This window comes from Notamacropus eugenii, chromosome 5, assembly GCF_028372415.1.
Source record: "Notamacropus eugenii isolate mMacEug1 chromosome 5, mMacEug1.pri_v2, whole genome shotgun sequence".
NCBI classification, from domain to species: Eukaryota; Metazoa; Chordata; class Mammalia; order Diprotodontia; family Macropodidae; genus Notamacropus; species Notamacropus eugenii.
The window spans coordinates 390087030-390108993 of NC_092876.1; the positions used below are offsets into that span (position 1 = coordinate 390087030).

The 21964-nt window shown below is 34.7% G+C and overlaps 1 long non-coding RNA gene across 1 annotated transcript in view; it reads left to right on the forward strand.

Annotated features, from left to right (window-relative positions):
- The window catches only part of LOC140503057 (uncharacterized), a 31496-nt gene that overhangs the window by 2732 nt on the left and 6800 nt on the right, over positions 1 to 21964 (forward strand). Inside the window, exons 2-3 of the long non-coding RNA XR_011966692.1 lie at positions 6780 to 6850; positions 7837 to 7869. This is a non-coding gene — a long non-coding RNA (uncharacterized lncRNA). The remainder of the gene's footprint in view (positions 1 to 6779; positions 6851 to 7836; positions 7870 to 21964) is intronic.

Consider the following 21964-nt stretch of genomic DNA (forward strand, 5'->3'; position numbering starts at 1 on the left):
TCATACTAAAATGATTTTAACATTCATTATTAAAGCTTTGAGTTTCATATTCTCTCCTTTCCTATCTCCTGACCCACCCTCATTGAGAAAGCAAGCAATTCAATATAGGTCATACGTGTGTGACCATGCAAAACTGCCAGCAACTGGAGGATCAGAGGTGCTGAGGTTATAGAAAAGAAAGAGATGACAGCAGCGGGGCCTAGGCAAACCTGTACCATCTGTACATTACTGGTTTATTGATATGAGGGTCAAGATTTATATACTCTTTTAACCAAGAAGCAAGCAAGGCTATTCCCATGAGAACATTTTTAGTTTATGTCTTGTACTTCCTTATCTTAGTTCCTTCTGTGTAACAACTTTGGGGTGCACAATCAGGATCAGGATGATCTCAACCTTGCTTATCAAGAGAGAGATTTCCTGAGAACATCAGCCTTTATGCTAGTACAAGTCTCAAGCAAAACCTGGACATTACCTCACATTCCATCAGTACTGGTCCTCTACATCTCCTCTTTTTTTCTTTGCAAGTAATTTTAGTCCATGTAGGTCTGTACTCATCTTGACAAGAAATTGATGTAGTTTGACAAGGCTTTTAAAGAGAAATGTGATTTTAGAATTGGAATTGGAGCCCAAGTACATGCACCCAGGCACCACATCATTCCCCACCTTTAAACAGATGGGACCCAAAATCTTTTAAGGCAGGGGATGAAGGTCTTGGCTTCTGAAACTGATTCCTGCTGAGATTGGACATAGAGTTGTCCCTATCTTGAGAGGTTCCATTCAAGGGGTTGGTTCTTTACTCAGTATCAGGAACATGGCCCAGATGGTGATGTGTAATGGTCTCAGACAGAGGATGATATACAGCCAGAACGGTCATCTGCAAGTGGAGGGCACTCAACCTGGAGGAGACAAATCTAGCAAGGAGGTTAAGCAAACAAAGGTCAAAAAATGACCAGAAGGGGTTAAATATGGGTTTATATCCTTTAGGTAGGGTCATCTCAAATATGATTAGGTATTAATTATCAAATCAAGTTGCATCTTCTTTTCTGTCTTCTGAAAATGCTTCCTCACACTCTCTCAACATACTTCCATCTGAGACCGGTACAAAGGTATCCAGAACAACTATCTGGGGATAGGAGTTGCTTGGATGACCCCCACTTATCCCCAACCTTCTTATTTGCCTTCCATATTTTTGATCAAACCTTTATTTAACTTTAAAAGTCTCTTGAACCCATTATTCAGACTGCTTCACTTTCCTTTATATTTCTACCACATACTGGATAACTCCCAAGTTATTACTCTTCAGTAGCATGGCTGTATTGTCTTAAACAAAAGAGGTTTCTAACTTTAACCTCTCGACTGAATACATGTTCATTGTTGTTTCACAGGCTTGTTCATTCTTTTCTGATTATATTCACTCTGGAAGAAAAACTTTAGAAAATAAATCATTAATAAGTTTAAACACTAATTTTAATTTTTGCTTAGACCATGGAATGATTACAAATTCATATCAAAACAGCATATATGTATATATAATTACATATTAATTTAGCAATACATTATCTTGAAAATGAAAATTTAGTAGGCTTTATCCCCCCTTTTTTTGAAAAAAAATATTTCTTCTAAAAATATTTCTTTTAAAACAGTTAAAAATTTATCCTGGTGTTAACAGAGTCGCTAAACTTTTATAAAGAAAATTAGTTGAAAACTTTTAAAATAATTGTTCTCTTTTCACTTTGAAATAAAAATAAATCCTTTAAAATTAAAATTCATTATAGCTTAGTTGGTATAAAAATGTCCTTAAGTAATATGAATTCCCTAAGTATCATAGACTAAATTCTTAGCTCTTGTGGAATTCCTAGATATCACAAAATGCTTTAGTCAAAAATGTACAATGGAATCTCACATTGGTAACAGTAAGAGACTGATTACAGAAAAAACATGACTGCTTTTAAAATCTTTTTAAACAATGGTGACATCTCAAGGTCAGTCTTAAGTAGGTTACATAAATTTCTGAACATGTTCTACTTTCAGATTAAAATAATATTAGATTTCCCAGTAAGATTACACAAAAGGGCTCACATATTTTGCTGTTCATTTGCTACTGATCATAGACATTTCCTATAGAAGGAAAAAGTAGGGACATGTGACATACCAGACATGACAGGATAAAACATCCTTGACTCTGTTTGAATTCAGATAAGAGTAAAATTCTCCAAACACAAAGTATCTGTTTTATAGCCAGACTCGGGAATAGTCAAGTGGGAAACATTCCTTTTTGAAGGAACACAATGGGGAAACTGACCAGGAGGATCCCATCCTAGCTTGAGTCTAGAATTGTCCCCACAGTGTTTCCTTTCCAGATGCAAACTTCACCTTTTAACAGCACAGGATCACATTCCCTCTGAGTAACTTGTGATATTTCTCTCAGATACTGATTTAATGCAAACAACTATACCCAAATTCAAACTCAAAACAGAAATAGTTATGTTCCCAAATGCCTTTTACCTTAAACAGCAAATTTCACTCTGTCCTATGGTGCCTTCCATTTATTCCATTCTTACCTTTGACAGGTCTTCCCACAATAGAGTTTGCTTCAGATTATCCCTTTGCTGAATTTTCTGTCCCTTGTATTATCCTCCCTCTTTTGTCCCCTTCCCCTCTGCCCTCCAGTAGGGTAAAATAGATTTCTATATCCAACTGACTGTATCTTATTCCCTCCTTAAGTCTAATCTCATGAGAATAAGGCCCACTTATTTCCTTTCATTTCCCCTCTTCCCCTCCACTGTAAAAGCTCTTTCTTGCCTCTTTTATGTGATATGATTTGATCCATTCTACCTCTGCCTTTCTCTTACTCCTAGTACATTCGACTCAACAGTAAATTTTATTTTTAGGTATTTTCTCTTCATATTCAGCTCACCCTGTGCCCTCCATCTATTTGTATGTGTGTATACACACATATACATATGTGTGTACACATATACATGTGTACATATATGTATGGGTGTATATACACATGTGTACATGTGTGTGGGTGTATACACATGTACTATGTGTGTATACACACATACATCCATGTGCATATGCATTCCTACACATATATTATACATATAATTATATACCCAGACACACACAAACATATTCCCTCTAAGTACTCTAATACTGAAAAAGGCCTCATGAATTACAACTATCATCTTTCCATGTAGGGATATAAACAGTTCAACTTTAATGAATTTCTTAAGGCTTCTCTCCTATTTGCCTTTTCATGTTTTCTTTGATTCTTGTATTGAAAGTAAAATTTTGTATTCAGCTCTGTTGTTTTTTGTTTTTTTCAAAAAAATGTTTGGAAGTCTTTGGTTTCACTGAAATTCCATTATTTTCCCTGAAGTATAATATTCAGTTTTGCTGGGTGATTCTTGGTTTTAATTCTATCTCCTTTGACCCCTGGAATATCATTTTCGAAGCCCTTTTATCCTTTAGTGTAGAAACTGCTAAGTCCTGTGTTATCCTAATTGTATTTCCACAGTATTTGAATTGTGTCTTTCTGGCTACTTGTAATATTTTCTCCTTGACCTGGGAACTCTGGAATTTGGCCACAGTATTCCTAAGAGTTTTCCTTTTGAGATCTCTTTCAGGAGCTGGTCAGTGAATTCTTTCCATTTCTATTTTACCCTCTGGTTCTAGAATATCAGGATAGTTTTCCTTGATAATTTCTTGGAAGATGATGTCTAGACTCTTTTTTTGATCATGGGTTTCAGGTACACCAGTAATTTTTAAATTATCTTTCCTAGATCTATTTTCCAGGTCAGTTGTTTTTTTTTCAATGAGATGTTTCATATTGTCATTTATTTTTTTTTCATTTTTTTAGTTTTTTTTTTTATATATAATTTCTTGGTTTCTCACAAAGTCATTAACCTCTATCTGCTCCAGTCTGAATTTTAAAGAACTGTTTTCTGAAATATGGAAGTCATTCACAAAATGTAGCAGATCATGTTTGTGTATGTGTATGTGTTTGTGTATCATGTTTTGATTTGTTATATGATTTCTTTCATTTATTTTAGTCTGACTACATAGCATGACTATAGTGAAAATATACTCAATAGAAACAGAATTCTGTTAGAATAGAATAGAAACAATTCTGTACAGAATTGTATGCAGTCGTGGGGAGGGAGGGGGGAGTGGGGGGTAGGTGTGAGGGGGATAAAATCTCAATTGTATGACAGTGATTGTTAAACATTAAAAAATAATAATAATAAAAAAAGAACTATTTTCTACAGTGAGCTTTCAAACCTTGTTTTCCAGTTGGCTCATTCTGCTTTTTAAATCATTCTCCTAATTGGCTTTTTGGACCTCTTTTGCCATTTGGGTTAGTCTATTTCTAAAATTGTTATTTTCTTCAGCATTTTTTTGTGTCTCCTTTAGTAAACTGTTGGTTCATTTTTCATGATTTCCTTGCATTGTTCTCATTTCTCTTTCCAATTTTTCCTCCACCTCTCTTACTTGAGTTTCAAAATCATTTTTGGGTTCTTCCATGGCCTGAGAACATTGCAAATTTTTTGGAAGCTTTGGTTGTAAGAGTCTTGACCTTGCTGTCTTCCTACAGTTGTATGCTTTGGTCTTACTCTTATTGTATGCTTTACTCTTCCTCATCTGAAAGGATGGAAGAAAATACCACTTCACTAAGAAAGTAACCTTCTATACTTTCATTTTTCTCCCTTTTGGAACATATCCCCAGCTAATTACTTGACTTTCAAGTCCTTTGTGACTTGGAGAGTATACTACCCCAGACTTCAGAGGTTTTGTGCAGCTGTTATCTGTAAATTCTCTCGAAACCTATAAGTTTTCAGTTCCTCCCAGATGACACAATCAAGAGAGAGAAGTTTAATCTTCTCCTGTCCTGTGCTTTGGCTTGTGAGCAAGCAAAAGCATTCTTTTCTGCCCTGGAACTGCAAGGAGGATTCCCTCTCCACAGCTGGCACCAGTTCCACCACACCAGCAATCTTCCTCACCCAGGACCACCATTCAGGACTGAGACCCAGATGAACTGCTCAATTCTCCCACTGTCTATAGACCAAGAACTTCAGAAGTCGATGGTCCTGATGCAGTGGCTGCCATAGCCATGGGGCCTATCAAGTTCTCCTCTTACCCTGGGGAAAGCTCTTTCTCACTGAACTTTGAATCTGTATTTGGTGTTTGTGGGTTGAGAAATCTGGAAACCTCATCAGTCACCCATAATTCAGCACCTTGATGGTGCTCCAGTCCTATCTGTGATGGTGTGGGCCACACTGGTCTGTGCTTACCTCCAAACCACTTGTTATAGACTCTTTCTGTTGGCCTTTCAGATTGTCTTGGACTGGAAATCTGTTTCACTTTGTCATTTCATGACTTCTGTTGCTCTAGAATTTGTTTAGAGTCATTTTACAGGTACTTTAAGGGCTTTGGGGGTGAGTTAGAGAAGGTCCATGCTTCTACTCTGCCATCTTGGATCCATTCCGTGACTTATTTTTGAAGTATGAGAACACTTAGTATAGTATTTGACAACAAATTCTACTAACAATTGTGAACTTATAGTGTACCACCATTCTTTCCACAAATTAGAAATTTTAATTTCCTTCAATATGTTTATTTTAGAATACTAAAATTGGTTTGTGCATTTTAAATTATTTAGCCCAGGCTTCTGCATATTTTCTGTAATAAGGTCTTACAAGAGCTTTAATAATTAAAATTGATAACTTTTAATAGATTTCAGGATGTCTTCAAGAAAGATATCATCTGAGCCGGGATTGCTCCTTTTTGTATAATAGAAAATTTCCTCTTCTCATGTCAATCTTTATAAGTGAGGCCCTTTGCTCTCTAAGTGTTCTTGAAGATTCATGAATACTAATTGGCCAGCTGCCTGACCTGAGCTTGTGAGCAATCCTTTTCCATGTCCATGTTTAGTTTCTTACCTTCAGTGGCCTCAAATGGGTGCTTGTTGCATGTGGGAAACAAGATTTATTACTTTTCAGAATTAACCTAAAGATGATATATGATCAGTGACATTGGAAAGTGACAGTTATTTCATGATGGGCAGACTGTTCATCTGGGATAATAAAAAATATCTTTAAAATGGTTTTGACAAGAAATACTGTTACCCTGATGAGGGAAGAAAGAAGCAAATCATTTTGTAGAAATTAGGAGAGATAAGTTTGTGTTTGTGTGTGAGTGTGTGTGTGCGCGTGTGTACACCTGTTGCTATTTTGACAGGCAAATTTATGAGGATAAAAGAGGCTATGCTTCAGTGAAACTATTTGATTTTTAACATACAAACAAAAGAACTCTAATAAACCAAAATTAATTTCAAAATATCTTCTTCTTCTTAGGAGAGAAGTCCCCTAAAATGTTTGCTGCACTTGCAGTTATAATAAATATAATTAATAATAACAACAATGGTTGCAAAATCAGCAATAGTAGAAATGTGGTCCATTACTTAGCCCTGGAGTAAGGATAAAAATTCATATATCAATAAGAATTGTAACTATGAGGTAAGCCATAACAATCAAAATCAGGTACAGCTAATGAGAATAAATGTAATAGCAGGTAAAATATTTGATGCTGTTAAATGTCATTGTTATGCTTGAATCACACTGATCTACATTCATTTTATCAAATGGGAATTTCTTTGTGTTTTATGTCTATTTTTATTCCAAATTCTTTATCATTCACCATTATTGAAAAATAGAGGAATTTTAATATAAATTACTTAATATGAGGACTTAATGCATGTTTTTTTTTTCTTGAAGGAGGTTGAAAAAATTCAATGAAATCTTCTTGGATTATTCTTTTATACTATGTCAAAACACAAAATCACTCAGTAAGTAGTTATTAAAGATTTACTATGTGTCTTACTCTGTGTTATTCACTGAGGATGCAAAAAAAGAGATAATCCCTGTTCTCAAATAGCTCACAGTCTAACTATGGGGATGCAGTAACAACATGCAAAACAATGTGTACAAACAAGCTAAATACAGGATAAACTTGCAATAATTGACAGAGGAAAGACACCAGGTTTAAAATGAATTAGAAAAGTCTTCCTATAGATAATATGATTTTAACTGAGACTTTAAGCAAGCCAGAAGGAGGAGATAAAATTACTAAGAAATCATCGATAATATTTTCAAAGTCTATGATTATCATTGAATATTAATTTCTTGAATGCGTATTTTGATTTATGCCTAGAAAGACTAAGTACCAAGAGTGATAAATTTGGTGAACACTTCCATCAAGAAATCTTCACAATGGAAAGGAATAGCAGGGTATTTTTGGTAGAGAAGGAAGGATTTCTTCAGATGAAAGGTCACAGAAAATCATCATTATGTAGTTGCATTTTAAGTACACTAAAGAAGTAACTCTAGTAAAGTTAATGTAACAAGTATTTATTAAACAATTCCTGTATATTGACAATACGAGAATCCTGATATTGTTCTTCTCCCACCCTGCATTTCAGCTTCCTTTTGCACGTGGCCTTTCCTCACTAGATTGTAAGCTACTTAAGGTAAAGGACTTTCTCTTTCATTTTTATAACTTTAGTGCTTACCAAACCTGGCATGTAGTAGACACTTAATAAATGCAACTGGAAGTACAAAGGAAAACAAAAACACTACCTTCTCTCAAGAAGCTCACAAAACCATGCTTAAGAGAAAACAAAATTATTAAAAATTAAAATATAATATCCATGAAAATGTAAGGCAACAACTAAAACTTAATCTGTATTTGACAAGAAAAAACACTATAAGATTCAACTATTTTTAGATGATGACAGAAAAAACAAGATGCCTAGCCTTTTTGTTTACTTTTCAGGTTTCTCTGAGTTCCTCTTTCTCTCTCACAAAGGTGAGTGATAACTTTTTTCTTCTGACTTATAAACTTGGATATGTTATAATCTTTTTTTCTAAGAGTATTTTATTTTTTCCCCAATTAAATATTAAGAGCAATTTTATCATTAATTTTTACAAGATTTTGAGTTCCAAAGTTTTCTCTCTTCTTTACTCCCTACCCTCTTGTCTTCCAAAAATGCTAGGCATTTTTACATAGTTTATACAAATGTAAAGCATTTCAGTATTCATCAGATTTACGAAAGAAGAAATAGATCAAAAGGAATAAATACGTGAAAACATATTCTTCAGTCTGCATTCAGAGTTTATCCATTATTCATCTGCATAACTGGATAATGTTTTCCTTCATGAGTCCTTAGGAACTGTTTTGGAACACTGATAAGAAAAACTAAATCAGACCTAATTAATTATCACATGATGTTGCTGATACTATTTACAATGTTTTCCTTTCTTCTCCTTTCACATGGCATCAGTTCATATAAGTTTTCCAGGTTCTTCTGAAGTCTGCTTGCTCATAATTTCTTATTGCATAATAGTATTCAATTACATTCATATAAGACATCTTGTTTAGCTGCTCCTCAGTTGATGGGCATTCCCATTTTGCCACCATGAATAGTGTTTCTATAAATATTTTTGCACATTTGAATCCTTTTCCTTTTTTATGAACCCTTTGGGACACAGAAATAATAGTGGTAATGCTGCATCTAAAAGTCTGGGCGTCATATGCCTTTGGGAGTAATTCCAAATTGTTCTTCAGAATTAATTAATGACTCCACCAGCAGTGCATTAGTGTCCCAATTTTCCCACATCCTCTCCAACTAATCATTTTCCTTCATCTGTGATATTAACCAGTATTTTTGGTATGAGGTGGTATTTCATAGTTATTTTAATTTGTATTTCTCTAATCAAAATTAATTTAGATCATTGTTCATACCCTTATATTCATCTGATTTTTTTTTCATCTGAAAACTGCCCGTTCATATCCATTGATCATTTATCAATTGAGGAATGGCCTTTCTTCTCATAAATTTTACTCAGTTCGCTATATATTTGAGAAATAAGACCATTATCAGACACACTTGCTGTAAAGATTCTTTCCCAGATTTCTGTTTTCCTTCCAATCTTGATTGCATTGGGTTTGTTTATTCAATCCCTTTTTAATTTAATATAAATAAAAATGATCTATTCTATACTCTATACTATATATTATGCTCTCTATCTATTCTTTTGGTACAGATTCTTCCCCTCTCCATATATCTGACAGGAAGACAGTTCTTTACCCTTCTAATTTGGACTCTGTATTGTCTATGATACCTTTTGGAAAGATCTAGTTTCCTTCTTTATCTCTTTTAATTAGGTTTATTTTTACTTTTATTTTGTCTAAGGTCAGGACTGCTACCCCTGCTTTTTTTTTTTTTTTAACTTCAGCAGAAGCATAATAGATTATTCTCCTGCCCCTTACTTTTACTCTGTGTCTCTCCTTCAAGTGTGTTTCTTGATTCTGTTGAAGGAACTTTTTGTAGGATTCTGTTTTTTGATTCACTCTCCTATTCACTTCCACTTTGGGTCATACTAATAAAATTTACAGTTAGGATAATTGTGTGTGTACTCCTCTCCAACCTATTCTTCCTGCTGTTTGTCCTCTCTCTCCTCACCCTTTTCCTCCTCAGCAATGGTTTGCTTCTGTCTGCCACTTCCCCTGATCTGCCCTCCCTTCTTTCAATCTCGCACCCCTTCAACTTATTCTCCTACACTCCTACTTCCTTGTTGTGTAAAACAGGTTTCTGTATTTAACTGATTATTTATATTGTTTCCTTTTTGAACCAATACTGATGACAGAAAGTTTCAGTGAATATTCATGGTCTACCCTCCCTTCTTCCCCTCCATTGTAAAACGTCTCTTCTCTTCATGTGAGATGATTTACCCCATTCTATATCTACCTTCCTTCTGTACCCATTGTACTCCTCTATCTCCTCCTTTAACTTTTTAACATCATTCCTCCAAATTTACCTCGTACCCATACTCTCTGTCTATGTATATTCCTTCTATCTTTACTGTTAGTGTTATATGTGATATATAGTGATATAATAAGAATTATAAATTTTATCTTCCTGTGTAAGGATATAAATGGTTTAGTTCTATTGAAACCTTTGGTTGTTTATTTTCCATTTTTATCTGTTTGTGCTTCTTTTGGGTCTTGATATTGGAGGGTAAATTGTTGGTTTGGTTCTGGTCTTCTCCTTATCCAGGCTTGAACTCCATCTATTTCATTGAATAACCATTTTTTCTTTTGATGTACTATGCATATTTTTGCTGAGTAAGTGATTCTTGGTTGTAGTCCCAGCTCCTATGTCTTTAGGAATATCATGTTTCATGACCTCATATTCCTTAACGTCACAGCTGCCAAGGTGTTGTTTTCCTCAATTAGCTCTAGTATTTTCTCTTCCATTTGGTCAATTGTACTCTTTAAGGAGTTGCTTTCTTTAGTGGACTTTTGCATATCCTTTCCATTTGACCAGTTCTACTTTTAAAGCACTTTTCTAAACTACTGACTCCTTTTTATTTAATCCTCAGACTTCACTCTCATTTCCTTTCCCAATTTTCTTCTACCTTCTTATTTGATTTTTAAGTTCCTTTTTGAGCTCTTCTATGAGTTTCTTTTTTCTGGATTTGAGACCGTTTCCCATTTTACTTTGAAGTTTTTCCCACAGATGTTTTGACATAGTTATCCTCTTCTGAGTTTGTGTGTTGATCTTTCTTGTCACCATGATAACTTTTTATGGACAAACTTTTTTTTTTGATGTTGTTGGGGTTTTATTTTTTTGCTCATTTTTTGGTCTTTTTCCTTTCTTTTAAATTTGAGCTCTGTTCCAAGGGTTGAAGGGCCATGGTCTTGAACTTCTTGTATTAGTGGTTGCATGCCCTAGCTGGTGCTCTGCTGATGTTGCCCTGACACCCATGTGGAACCCTCATGTCTGGTGCTTCACTTAAGTGTTAGGATGAGGGTGAATGGTGCTCTTGGAGGCTTTAGTAGTCTGGCAGCTTACCTGTTGCTGAACAGGGGGTCCTACTGGTGGTGTCTGGCATGTACTCAAGCCAGATTAGGTGTTTCTTTGTTTCCCTATGGCTACACTGAAGCATGTGGCAACATGGTCTCTGGAGGCTGTGTGTTTGCTTAGGTACACATGGCATCGGTATCTATATGTTTGCCTCCATCTTTGCTGTAGTATTTGGAGGTCTAACCTCTGAAGGATGACTGATATTTTTTTTTGTGGGGCTACACTGAAGTATCTGTTGGTTCTTGGACCTGCAGTTGCCAGTTCCCTTAGCTATGCTAAGGTGGCTTCTGGTGTTGATATTTGCCTGCTCCACCAGAATAAGGCTCAGAATCCTCCACTAGTTGTTGAGGTGGGGCTTGCTGCTGACTTAATGGGATATTTCCATTCTGGTCTGTGATCCCTTTTCACCTCAGAGCGATGGACCTCTCTTGTCAATTCTCTCATTTTCTTGGGCTCAAAGACTGTTTCACTCCATCTTTTTACTGGTTCCACTATTCCAAGATTTGATTTTGGGCTCTATTTTATGGTTGTTTGGAGGCGAAAGTAAAAGAGTCACGGTGATTGACTGCTTAGTCCACCATTTTGGCTCCTAGAAGTCTAGATAAATCATGTTAAAATCTTTTCTATATTTTTCATTAGCTACTCTATATTTATGTTTATGTATGTGTGTATACATATAAATGCATACATGTATATATGTATGTATATACACACTATATATGCATAAAAACACATATATTACATTTACATACACATACACATGCATGTATAGACAGAAACAGAGAGGTAGACAGATGTATTTCTTAAATGCTTATATGCATTTAAATGATACTTCTATATTAATTGATTTATTGTCTTTATAAAATTGCCTTATACATAACTTGTTAAAATACTTTGATCTCTCCTTTGTGCAATTATGGTTGCCTCAGATTGGAGGCACTATGGTACAGTGGAAAGATTGCTGAATCTGTTTTCAAAAGTTGGGGTTCAAAGTTTCAATCAGTCAGGGACTATCTCTGTGACACTGGACAAATTTTTCAAGCTCTTTAAACCTCAGAGGGGGGGCTTCACTATGAGGCCTTTCTATCTCCATCTATAGTCTTTAAAAGGAAAAAAATTCCTCTCACAAAATCTAGTTTGCTTCTTTGAAATACAGTAATTTTACTATGCAAGCAAAATAAAATAAAGAAATAGAGAAAGCCAAAATCTTTTTTTATTATTTGGTATCTGAGGAAAATAGAGAATCACAATCTAAGAAATGTTACTAAGACATGAATTATGTGAATATAGAAAACTCATTGGCTTTATATCTCAAAAATATTATAAAATATCTGTTTCTTCATTGGCTGGTTGTTTTGGTTTTTTTTTTTTTTTGGAAAGAAAGTGGCGGATTTTCCTGCAACAAAATAATGTATTCAGTAAATCATAATTTTATAAAATTAATGCTAAAGAATTTGAATGCGTTTTTCTTCTTTCACTTAACTATTTGAATTTCATGAGGGGTCCACCAGTAACAAAGCATATCTGCTTTTTATATAACTCTGAAAGACTGGCATAATAATGCTAGATAGGCACTATCCCGTGGTCTTCTGAGGTGGGGTATCCCCATCTTACAAATGAGGAAACTAAGCTGAAAAAGATGAATTGATTTGCCTATAGACAAAATTGCAGCATTGAATTAAGAAAAGTAGAACAGAGTTATATAAGAGGTATATTTGGGCTAAACATTGAAGGAATAAAGGTATTACAAGGGGAAAGAAGTAGGAGTAAAGAGAAAGAACATGCTACATATGGTGTTATGTCTGCTCAAAGGCATGAAAGGAGGAGATGGGATATTACAAATACAAGAAACATCAAGCAGACAACGTTGACTGGAACATAGAAGCTACAAAAGGGAGAATTAAAAAAAAATATCGCCTAAATAGATGACCATAATATTTAAAGGGCCAGGACAAAGGCAAAAGGTAAGACACAAATTCTGTCTTCCAGTAGTTTCCAATGTATAGAACAAGACATTTTATTGCAATATAAATTAAGATATGATAAATGCCAAATGACTGGAACAGAAGAAAAGTATTGTGGGAGCCCTCACATAGACTTAAGTGCTCCTTGAGGTCTTTGCCAAGTAGGTAAAAATCATTAAAGAAAAACCCCTGTGAACAGTTAAGAAGAAACCCCATGCCCCAAAAATGGAAACCTGGAATGAACCAGAGCCTGACCACAGTTTACACAGATTATAAATGCATTTATTGCCTGAGAAGAAGAAGCTTTCAGGGTGGAACAGGATAGAACACAAACTCACTGTTCCAAGATCACTTGGAAAGAGTGAGATATATATGATTTTCAAAGAAAGGAAGATACAGGATTGGTGGAGAAATGTGAGGATCCTCCAAGGGAAGGGAGGGTTCCAAGATGAGGAGTGAAGGATTCCAGGTGTCAGAGCTATGTCACTTTGAAAAACAAATCAGTCTGACAGTTCAAAGCTTGAGCACAAACAATAAGTTAAGGACATCTCTCTGAAAACCATAAAACAAAATGTGCCTAAGAGCTCCATAACCAACACTTAGAGTACTCTCTGAAGATAAGGATATCTCATGAAGATCCATGAACCATAAAATGGCTCAGAGTCTGCTACAAGGTTGGTGTGAGCTTAATTGGCCTCAGAGTTGCTGATTTTCTGTATATTCAGTTGGGTTTACTATCTGTCACCCCAATGGATTGTTGGTACATGAAGCTGTTCTGTGTTTTCACCTTATACAGCCCTTCCTGGTTGCCTGAGTAATTGGGGGATGAAGCATATCAAGGTATTCATTTTCATAAGATTGATCTAGTTTTTTTGAGAAATTAATCTAGATTTCATTAGTGGGGAAGGAGGATAACCATTTGGAGTGATGGCCTCCAGAACAAAACCTTAGAGGTGGGAAAGTGAAATATAGTCAGTAAAGGGGTAAGATTTTTAGCTTATTTCACTGCTGTTGATTATTTTCCCACATTAATCTTCTTTTTTCTTTCTTAAAATATTATTTTTATAATATTATATGAGAGGAGAGGAAGAGGGATATTCTGGAAAATTTGGTATGATAAAAACAAAAGATGTCAAGAAAAGTGATTTTTAAAAAAATAACAGAGTTTATACTTGGTGGAAAGGGATGAGCGATATGGTTGGAAAAGTAGTTTGGGTTAAGCTTAGACACCAAGTAGAGTCCAATCAACTACACTACAGTATTGTCTTTGGTATGGAAAAGAAATAATTTCATTTGCATCTGTTTCTATAAGTAAGCCATAATTTATATATATATATATATATGTGCATAAATATGTCAATTTATGTATTATGTATGTACATATATATGAATATATCTATGTATGCATATACAGATATGCAGATATGGACAGCTAGGTGGCAAAATAGTTGGAGTGCCAGGTCTACAGTCAAAAAACTCTTCTTCCTGAGTTCAAATCTGGCTTTAGATATTTACTTACTTTCTATTTTAGAGGTTTACAGGTATTTCATGTATGTACTAGATGTTTACTAGAAATTCAATGGATACTACCATATCAGTATTACAATATTTGCCAAATTTTCCTCATATGTTAAATAAGCTAGAGAAGGAAATAGCAAATTAGTTCAGTATCTTTGCCAAAAAAAAAAAAAAAAGCCAAATGGCTTCATAAGAAATTAGGCATGAGTGAATAACTATCTATCTACCTATTTATCCATGCACATATATATGTCTGTATGCACATAAGTATACACTCATACACACAAAAGTCCATAAATTTTGTGCATACATACCTATACATGTTATACACACAAGCGATTTTATATATATGCATATGTGTAAATAGGTATGATCATTTTTTATAACCTGCACTAGCTGTGTTTTTAAGTTGACAATTTCATTCATTTTATTTATATAGAATAAACATTTGCCAATTCAATACTTTAATTTTTTTTAAAGATGACAACACTTTCTTCAGATGCATATATTGCCAGAGTATCATTCAATTCAATTCAACAAGCATTTTAAATCACTGCTTATGTACTAGCCACTCTCCTAAATGCTGGGGATAAAAAAACAAAGCAAAATTGTCCTTGCCCTGAAGGGAGGGAATGAATCTGTTTGGGTACCTATAATATGCCCACAGAAGAAACAAAGCAAATAAACCAAAAGATAATTTGAACAGAGAGAGGACCTTGACACCTAGACAAGTCAAAATGTTTCACGAAGGTAATAGCAACTGAGCCTTAAATAGAGGCAAAGATTTTAAAAGGCAAAGATGAGAGGGAGTGAGTGTATTTTAATCATAGGCAAAACTATAGGAAGGTAGAAAGGTGAGAAATGAAATCCTTTTTCAGGAACTTCTAGTAGGTCAGTTTGGCTCTAAAAGGAAGTAAGGTGAAGTAAAATTGGAAAAGTATGTAGAAGCCAAATAGATATGAATTAATTTATTTCCAGACTTTGTTTAAAGTAGTGTTATAGTCAAACAGAAATTGATCCCTGTGCTGTAGTGTATGTGTATTATGCCACAAATTAATATTATCTATATTGTGCTTTTAATTATTTTGCTAAACATTTCCCAATTACATTTTATTCTGTTTTGAGCCTTCCTTGAGAATTTTGTGGCCAACAAATTTGACACCTCTTGTTTAAAGTATATTAAATACTAAGTTATTTTAAAACCATACAACATTATATATTCATCATGAGAACTGGATTAAAAAAAGTACATAATCATCCTCTATAAAAACCCTACTCCAGGGGGTTCAAAACCAAGATGGTAGAGTAGAAGGATACATTTCTAGAAGCTTTCCTTCCACAGCCAATAAAATGCCTGAAAAAAAATGACTCCAAACAAATTCTAGAGCAGCAAAAGTCACAAAAGACAGGGTGAAATGGATTTCCAGCCCTAGGTAGCCTGGAAGGTTGACAGGAAAGCTCTATCACTCTGGGTTCAGAGCAGAGCATAGCACAGCATGGCCCATGCCATGGCAAGGAAAGGACTGAAGCAGTCTTCAAGGCACCACCTACAGGTCCCAGATTACTCAACTAACAAAGACTAAAGACAGCTTCCAAGGTCAGTGGGAAAGATCTTTCACCTGGTTGAGGAGGGAAAGCAGTAGTCTACCCCTGGCCCCAGGCAGTGACAGCTTCCATTTTTGGAGCCCTGGCCTAAAGCCCCTGAATGAATTGAGCAGTTGATCTGGATCTCAGCCCTGAGTGGTGGCCTTGGGGTGAGGAGGAGTGATGGCTGGCATGGTGGAGCTGCTGGAGGTTCTGGAGAGGGAATCCTACTCACAGACCAGAGCACAGGCCAGGAGAGAAGTAAACTCTTCTCACTTGATTGTGCCACCTTGGAGGAAATGAGAACTTACAGGCCCCCCGGGGTGTACCATTCCCTTGACAAAGAACTCAAAAGTCAAGTAACTGGCTGGAAAAATGTCCAAAAAATGAAAAAAAGAATAAGACAATAGAAGGTTACTTTCTTGATGAGCAGGTATTTTCTTCCATCCTTTTGAATGAAGAGGAATCTTCAGAGGAAGACCTAAATGTCAAGTCTTCTGCATCCAAAACCCCCAAATAAATAAATAAGTAATAGTCTCAGGCCATGGAAGAGCTCACAAAGGATTTTAAAAATCAAGGAAAATAGGTGGAGGAAAAATTGGGAAGAGAAATGAGGGCAATGCAAGAAAATCATGAGAGCAAGCCAACAGCTTGCTAAAGGAGACATAAAAAATGCTGAAAAAATTAACACCTTTAAAAATAGACTAATTCAAATGGTAAAAGAGCCCCAAAAAGCCAGTGAGAAGAAGGATGCTTTAAAGAGCAGAATTAGCAAAATGGAAAAGGAGGTTCAAAAGCTCACTGAAGTAAATATTTTTTTTTTAAATTAGAATGGAGTAGATGGAAGCTAATGACTCTACAAGATACCAACAAATTACAAAACATACCAAAAGAATGATAAAATGCAAGACAATGTGAAATATCTCACTGGAAAACCAACTGACCTGGATAAAAGATCCAGCAGAGACAATTTAAAAATTATGGGACTACCTGAAAGCCATGATCAAAAAATGATCCTGGACATCATCTTTCATGAAATTATCAAGGAAGTCTGCCCTGATATTCTGGAACCAGAGGGTCAAATAAATATTAAAAGAATTCACCAATCACTTCCTGAAAGAAATTCTAAAAGAAAACTCCCAAGAATATTGTAGCCAAATTCCAAAGTTCCCAGTTCAATGAGAAAATATTGCAAGCAGTCAGAAAGAAACAATTCGAGTATTGTAGGTATGCAATCTGGATAACACAGGATCTGGCAGCTTCTATATTAAGGGACTGAAGGACTTGGAATATGATATTTCAGAAGTCAAAGGAACTAGAAATAAAACCAAGAATCACCTACCCAGCAAAACTAAGTATAATACTTGAAAGGGAAAAAAGGTCATTCAATGAAATAGAAGATTTTCACATATTTTTGATGAAAAGATCAGAGCTGAAAAGAAAATTTCACATTCAAACACAAAAATCAAGAGAAGCATGAAAAGGAAAACAGGAAAGAGAAATCACAGGGGATTTACTAAAGTAGAACTGTTTCCATTCCTACATGGAAAAACAATATGTGTAACTCTTGAAACTTTTTTCAGTATCTGGGTAGTTGATGGGATTACACACACACACACACACACACACACACATACACACACACATGCACAGAGTGAGTTGAATAGGATGGGATCATATCTACAAAAATGAAATTAAAGAGTGAGATAGGAATATATTGGGAGGAGAAAGGGAGAAATGGAATGGGGCAAATTATCTCCATAAAAGAGGCAAGAAAAAGACTTTTCAATGGAGGGTAAAAGTGGAGAGGTGAGAGAGAAAACATGAATCTTACTGTCATCACATTTCACTCAAGGAAGGAGTAAAATGCACAATCACTTTGGTATGGAAACCTATCTATATTGAATTGCTTGTCTTGTCATTGGGGATGGGTGGGGAGGGAAGAAGGCAGAGAAGGTAGAACTCAAAGTTTTAGGAATGAATGTTGAGAATTGTTTTTGCATGTAACTGGGAAATAAGAAATACAGGTAACAGAGTATAGAAATCTATCTTGCCCTACAAGAAAAAAGAGAAGATGGGGATAAGAGAAAGGAGGTGTTTAATAGAAGGGAGGGTAGATTGGGGAAAGGGATAATCAGAATGCAAGGTGTTTTGGGGTGGGTGAAGAGGGAGATGGGGATAAAATTTGAAACTCGTGGAAATGAATGTTGAAAACTAAAAAGAAATGAATAAATTGGGAAAAAAAATTTCTCCAGTATTTCTTCATAGCAAACATATGATCCTGGGTTTTTGAACTGTATGTTGGTGGACAGCAATCTCCTGAATATTTTATGAAAGTAGCTATCCTTTGAGTACACTGCTGGCACACTGTGTTAGTTTTCTGAAGAGTAGGCTAAACAAATTAGAGAAGCTTATCATTAATACACCAACTATTTAAAATTTACTCCTTTTTCCATGTCAACCTACAAAACAAAGAAAAAGATGAAATGCTTCTTTGTGGTGATCGATTTCCATTCCAATACTTATGGTAGCAGAGAAATAGAAATTTGGATAGAATGTGCTAATAATTCCATATTGTTAGGCTATTTGCAAAATTTGATCAAAATAATAAATCTCTAACCTTAAGTCACTAGTCTTAATGACCAGTGAGAAAGTAGTCAAGTTTTTAGTAGAAATGAACCATATCATTATTATAATTCACACCATAAATGAAAACAGAAGATATAAAGAAATGATGACAAAATTAAATACTTCTCTATAGAGAGTTGCAGATTCTTATCAAAGAAGAAATGTATAATAGATTCACATGTGAGAGACAAAAAAGAGAATTTAGTAGGTTTTGTTTGAATATGTGCCCAAGGTTCCAAAAAAAAAAATCTGTTCGTGAGATCCTTGTTCATCTCACATAGTACGTGTGTGTGATACATACATACATACATACATACATATATATACACACACACACACACACACACACACACACACACACATATCACAACCAAATAAATGCACCGAAATCACACTTCATGATTTTAGGAAAAATTGAGCACAGAAGAAGTTTGAAAAATCTTTTGGAAAATCTGTTTTAGTATTGAGAAAGGGAATTGGTCAAATACTGACTACTTAGGAGAATTTATATAAAAAACGTTGTCATCAAGAATAAAGTCAGAAGACATTCATCATGTCTAGCATTAAACAGCAACAAAACAACAATACATACACAAATCAAAATTATTTATATCATGACAGCAACACAACAATAAAAGAGGAAGTACTAAAGGAATGTAGAAAATATTAAAATAAATACCTGAGGTGAATGAAAAGTTACTTATCTCACAACACCTAGTTTGTTTCGGATTTGATATCTGACCATACTTGTAACCTAAACACCTCACATAGTTATCCATATAGACCAATTAATGAGAAAAATAAAGTTGATAAGGAATTTCCCTAAGAGATCAAAGCCTGGCCAAAAGATTGCTGTAGTGACAAAGGACTTCAATTTTTCAGAAATCTAGAAACCACATCAAAGGGGTGAAGCTAATTTTTCACTTGTTTCTTACTTCATTTCACTTGGTTCATTTACTCATTTTACTTTTCACTTACAGGGAATTATTTCAATGTTTTCTACATTACTTTAATATTTTCTTTTATTGTTTTGCCCCAAAACATTTTTCTTTTTAAAAATATTATTTTTTTATATTTAATATTTTTTTATTTTTATATTTTGTGCTCCAAATTATCTTCCTCCCTCCTTCTGAAAACTCTCCTAGTTCCTTCTGTCTTCCCAACCAACTCAGAAGACAACCAATATCATAGCAATTATATATATGAAGTAATGAAAAACACATTTCCATATTAGCCATAGTACAAGAAGAGAAAAAAAAAAGTGGGAAATCACACCTCACAGCTTTGCACTCAGAGATCATCAGTTCTCTCCTTGGAGGTGGATAGCACTTTTTCATCATGAGTACTTTGGAATTGTCTTAAAACAACGTGATCAAAATAACCAAGTTTTTCCACAGTTCAGCACTACAACATTATTTTTACTGAGTGCAATAATGCCCCAATTCTAACTTCACTTTGCCTTACTTCGCATAGTTCTTGGGATTTTCTTTTTCTGAAACCACCCTCCTGCCCATTTCTTAAAGTACAATAATAATCCATCACAATCCTATACCTTAGTCATTCCTCAAATGATGAGTTTCACCTCAATTTTCAATTCTATGCTTCCTCAAAAGAAAGTTGCTATTAATATTTTTCTACATATATGGACTCTCCCTTTTTCTTTGATCTCTTTGTGATACAGACCTAGTAGTAGAATTGCTGAGACAAAGGGCATGCAGTTTTTTGTTTTTATAAACACCAGAACACAAATACAGAAGCGGGGGGGGAATATAATATATACTTAAATATTGGAACTTAAATACAAAGTAATGAAAGAAAAGCTTATTACGTTCATAGTAGAGCATAAGAGAGGATTCAAAATATATAATGACAAATTTTCATTTTAAGAAAGCCTGTATGATTACTACTACATATTATGTTGAGAGCTATACTTTGCTTCCTTGTAAATTTTCCTTTGTTCTCTGCTATGCATTTTTACTTTGTTCTTTTTTCACCCTTAACCATGTACATAATCACACATATACTTATATAGACACATTTTCCCTAATAAATTCTACTCCTGATCTTTGTTTTTAGGTTTGTGCAAATATCTTGTTTCCCATTCCTCCCAACTCTGCTACTTCTACCTTACCCTCCTATTACTTAGCCTACCCGGCTCCAAGAGTCCCTTCTCCCACTCCCATAAATCTAAATACCCTTCTGTAGCCCCCTATAACCTGTTCCCTCCTCTGCTCCTCTAGAGATCCCTCTCTTATCCTCTGCCATCTCTCTATCCCCTTACTGTTTTATATCTCCTGAATTTATAATATTTTTATTTTCTTTTATTTGTATATGTATATATAAATATACATTCACATGCATGTATAGTGTATGTGTATATGCACATATATGTGTGTATATATACATATATACATACACATACATATACGTATGTACATACATACATATACTTATATGTACGTGCATACATACACGTGAATATGTATATACATATATACATATATGTGTGTGTGCGTGTGTAGTTCCATCTTATATGCATTTGCAAAGAAAGTAGGTTACCATAAATACCAGCCCTTCCTCCCTATCAAATTCCTCTGAATCAGTTCTTCCTCATGCACCTCATTTATATAAAATAATTATTCCTTTTACCCATTCCTGATTTGATTTTACTTTTTAAAGTCATATCATACTCAAGTCTACTCTAATCTTTCTTACAAACAACCCAATTACTGTCAGTCTTAGACATATATACATTTTACACATTTAAAAAGTAAACTGCCTATTTTTTGTTTTATTTTAACTTACATCTGGATTGTTATTCCTGCCTTTCTTTTTTTACTTCAACTGAAACAAATGCGATTTTGTTCTAAAGCTTTATTTTAACTTTGTGTGCATTTCTTTTTCAAGACTGTCTCTTGTAGACTATATATTGTTTCACTCTTGTTCCTAATCTATTCCATGATCTTTTTCTCTTCTATAAATGAACTCATCCATTTCATATTCACCATTATGATTACTCCCTGTGGATTTCCCTCTATCCCACTTTCTTCTGTTTATTCTCTCTCTCTCTCTCTCTCTCTCTCTCTCTCTCTCTCTCTCTCTCTCTCTCTCTCTCTCTCTCTCTCTCTCTCTCTCTCTCTCTCTCTCTCTCCTTCCCCTACTTTTGCTTTGAATCTCATATTTTGAGATCAAATTTTTTGTTCAAGTCTGTTTCTTTTTCATCAAGAAAGTCTGAAAACACCCTATGGCATTGAACATGCATCTTTTCCCCTGAAAGATTATGCCCACTTTTGCTGGGTAGTTGATTGTTTGTTGTAATCCAAGCTCCTTTGCCTTCCAG